The 4038-nt window shown below is 46.7% G+C and overlaps 1 protein-coding gene across 5 annotated transcripts in view; it reads right to left on the bottom strand.

The window, feature by feature from the left end:
• Positions 1-2991, bottom strand: part of Fam120b (family with sequence similarity 120B) — a 50999-nt gene extending 48008 nt beyond the window's left edge. For 2 of the 5 annotated variants that reach the window (XM_031351093.1, XM_031351094.1), the window contains exon 1: positions 2534-2991. The gene's annotated coding sequence lies outside the window, so the exon portion shown is untranslated. The remainder of the gene's footprint in view (positions 1-2533) is intronic. The other 3 variants (XM_031351091.1, XM_031351092.1, XM_031351090.1) reach the window with 3 other exon arrangements.
• Between the last annotated feature and the right edge of the window lie 1047 nt (positions 2992-4038).

The following is a 4038-nucleotide window of genomic DNA, read 5'->3' as shown; positions in this document are numbered from 1 at the left end:
TCAGAAATCCGCCTGCCTCTGCCTCCCAAGTGCTGGGATTAAAGACGTGCGCCACCACGCCCGGCCGAGACTATATTTCTATTCAGTGAAGAAATGACACTTCTCCCCCAGCTCTTCACTGTGTGCTAGGATCCTAGAGACTTATCCTAATAAGATACCAGTAAACCAGCAATAGCCACATGGTCCATGCCGGCGATTCCAGAAGCCTTCCCCATCACTCCCAACACAGAAAACAACACGTGTGTGGACTGACTGAGAGGAGCAACACAGATCTTCTATATTCCTCCTCTGGCCTGGCGGTGCTGCATGAGCATCAGTGTCTTCCCCGTTGTCATTAACATGGGGGCTGTTGTTTGTCTGTTTCAAGTATTTTCTCCTAAAGCTGCTAAGACAATGGGTTTCTTGATATATTCTTATTTTCCAGGAAGCCAGGCTCACTATATTGCTGTGGTTTTAGTCAAATGTTTCTGCTCCTCCCTCCCCCCATAGTGGAAAGCCTACTATTTTAACAGAGCAGGAACCAGTTCTTCCTAGCTTTTACCCTGTTAATTTCTCACACTGTGAATCACAAACTACCTCAGCAAGGTGGCATGCACGCACACATTTAGGAAAGGTGTGGGGGACCTGTGATATTAGAACACACCTGGTATCAAAAGTGTCTTCACTTGCTAGATATCCACAACACCTAATTCCTTCCTGGATGGAAAAGGGAACCTCGTAAGGCTCAGGAACTTCCCCAAACTTAATAACATTCATAAGGACTTGCCCCACAATTACAAAAGCAATAACTGCTCAGGAGAGGAGACTCTCCACAGGGGCCTGCGAGTTTGTGAAGAGAGCTTCATGAATGCAGTTTTCTTGAGTTCTTACCCATGCTGGAGTGGGCTTCAGTCACCCATGTTCCCATAAAGAACTTCAACAAACATACTGGTTTACTAAGCTAGACTTAGTTGGAATCTATTTTTTTTTTCTTTTTCTTTTGGTTTGTCGTCAGTGGTCTACCCGAGGTGAACAGGCATTTCTTTACACTTCCTGAGGCATCGTCTATCACATAACACACAATTAGTACATTCTAAAAAAAAAAAAAAACCAGAACCCCCCCAAAAGAAAAACCTCAAAAGACAGAAAGCTGTGGATATTAAGTTATTATTGTTTTTGTTTATTGCTAAAAACATGTAATGAAGTTATTTGTTTCCTAAAGGAGCTATTACAAGACAACAGGAAAAAAACCATACAAATAAATTAGGAATTTTTACAGCTAGACAATAGGCTACATCTTAATAGGCACATAAGCAGTAAACAGATGCTGAGACAAGGATACTCAAACAGCCACCCTTACTCCTACTACACAGACGTCCTATTGCTCAAAATACAGCCTGAGAGCTCTGAGGATCCCTAACTGTGGGGGGGGGGGCTTTCTACCCTGAAATGTCTACTATATGCTAGGACCAACGCCTATTTGGAAAAATAAGTGAATAAAACCAGGGGCAGATGTATTAAGTGATGTCAAGAACCGACTCACAGTTTAAACACTCCCATTATAGCCAGAGAGAGCAATGGAGAGAAATAATGCCTAACAATAAAATGAAAACTATTTATGCTTGGTATTAAGTTCTGTAGCAACAATTATGTGCATTATGTGGAATGCATCCTTCTTACCAAGGTGGAGTCACCTCAGAAATAAAATAAAATTAATTTAGTATCTGCAACACAGAAGTCAGCAATGTCCTACCCAATGACCAGGTCTTTCCTTCAAATACCAAGCCCACCTTGAAGATGGTGGAAATGGGGAGGGAGAAAGTGGGGACAAGAACACTTGCAAAGCAGCAAGATAAGATAAATAGCACATTGTAAAGGGTCTACAATATGTAGCCAGGGATACTTCTTTTTTAAAAGAATGCCAATTATGAACAGAGGGGTGTTGTGTTCTCAGTACATTGAAATCTTACCATGTAAGCAAAAAGTCCCCAAAGCTAAAGCCTGAACTCATGAACTTTTCATTATCAGCTCTACAAATATATATTCAAACTCCAGTTCGGAGATAAGAGTCGAGTGTCTGAATGCGGAAAACAAATGATTTCAAATGCTATCTACTTAAGTTTTTTTCGGGCCAAAGGTGTTCACAGATACAAACGTCTGGAAGACTGGCTGAACATATTTTTTTAAAAAAACTGGGAGGTGCTTTAGTCAAGGTGGGTGGCAAGAGAAATAACGCATCTGTTGCTCGTACACTACCCTAACGTCAGTCAAGGTCAGGAACTATCCTCTAATTGGATGGGAGATAGAGAAAATGATGAGAGACTGCTTGAAGACAGTGGTCGTGGGTAACAGCAAGTCTCTAAGATGGAAAGGTCTCAGAGCATATGTAGATAAGCCGAAATCAAACGGATGGTCCCCTCCCCAGAGGAACCCAACACAACTCAGGCCCACGCCCTTCACCTATCCATCACTTCAGCTCCCACATCCTCCTTACCCCAGGTTTCCAATTACCAGTTCTTCCCTCCCCTGCCACTACCAGAGTCTGAGATTCTACCTCGCTGGTCAGCGTCTTGCAGCTGGGCTCAGGAAGAGTCTCCACCCCGCTCCACCTGCAGGAGGATGGCTGCCTCTCTCCTCCACTCGGGGGTGGGGGGTGGGGGGTGGGTCACTGCCACAGAGTAGCCAGGATGCAGAGGGGCGTGGCCACGGCGAGGATAGCTGACTAGACGCTGGAAGGAGTCCGGGGTAGGGAGACGCGACAGCAGAGGCCGAGGGCCGATCCCCCAGCCTGGCCTACCCAAAGCTCAGCAGTGGCTGCAGACGCGTCAGCCAGATTTCAGACCCGCAGGCTACGGCATGCTCACTTCCGCTTCCGTTACTGCACTTCCGCCCGGAGAAATGCCTGCTTAGACAAAGTGAAGCTTGTGTTTACGTAACCGAAGGACTAAGAGAGGAACGGGATGTAGTACGCAAGCGCTAGAGCGGGAGGCGAAGTGGGTGGTGCTCAGGCACTGGGGAAGAGGGAAGCTTCAACCCGTTGCCCAGCAACCGGGGACTAGCCTAGGAAGCCTGCGCACCCCTGGATAGGCTGGGAAAAATGGGTTTGTCCCATAGGGCTAAGTCTTCAGGCTGAGTGGCAGCCGGCACTAGCTCTGGTTGTCTTGCTCCGGTAAGGCGTGCAGACAGGCTGCAGCGGATACTCATTGGAAACCCCTTTAATGCTATAGACCACAACTTGCATCCACTCCGAGTTTGGGATGCTGGTTTGGTCTTGAATCCCCGTAGGAGTACCAGTACTGAAAGGCGGCACAGCTTGGACACGGAGCATCAAGGGCTGAGAGTCCTCTTACAGAGCTGTCACACGCAATAATGCCGGTCGCTTTATTGGGTGAAGTGGCCATCCTTGTGGGCTACATTCAGGCTGTCTGATGTTTTGGATGGAAATCTCCAATAGGCTAAAGCACCCTTTGTGTCGGTAGCTCCCAACTTGGGGTGCTGGAAACATTTGGATCTCAAGGTTACAGCTTTAGCCTTAATAGCCGTTGAGTCAACACATCCATCTTACCACAAGGCTCTCTCAGCCTCTAGCTTTATAGCTCCAGGATGCTTCTCAGCCGCCAGAGGTAGCAACTTTCTGGGACTCTTAGAGCAGCTGGCACTTGCAGGTTTTCCAGTCTCAGCATTCGGAAGTGTTTTATCTTTTGCAGTTTCTGTTCTCCTCTATGCCATACTTTTTCCACACTTCCACAGCCTTCCACACTTTCAGCTCTCCATGGCCTCTACAACAACCCTCTCTTGGGTTCTGCTGGGTGCTGTACCTGTTCTTTATGCAACCAATTCAGGCTACCCTACCTGTGATAGAGACTACAAGGAGGCATCAGAACCACTTGGAGTAAATTGTATTGACAGCACAGGGGCAGCTTGCAGTAAAAATCTTCTCCTGTATACTGCCATTGGACTAGGGTCACTGAGTAGGGTGATCTAAGAGCCATCTTAAGGTGTCATGGTCAGAGCTTGGTTGATTGTAGTGGTTCCCCTGACTGAAACAAAGTCTCTGTG

Source organism: Mastomys coucha, unplaced genomic scaffold (assembly GCF_008632895.1).
Source record: "Mastomys coucha isolate ucsf_1 unplaced genomic scaffold, UCSF_Mcou_1 pScaffold5, whole genome shotgun sequence".
Classification (NCBI taxonomy): Eukaryota; Metazoa; Chordata; class Mammalia; order Rodentia; family Muridae; genus Mastomys; species Mastomys coucha.
The sequence above is the reverse complement of the archived record's forward strand: the minus strand, read 5'-3'. Positions and strand labels throughout refer to the sequence as shown.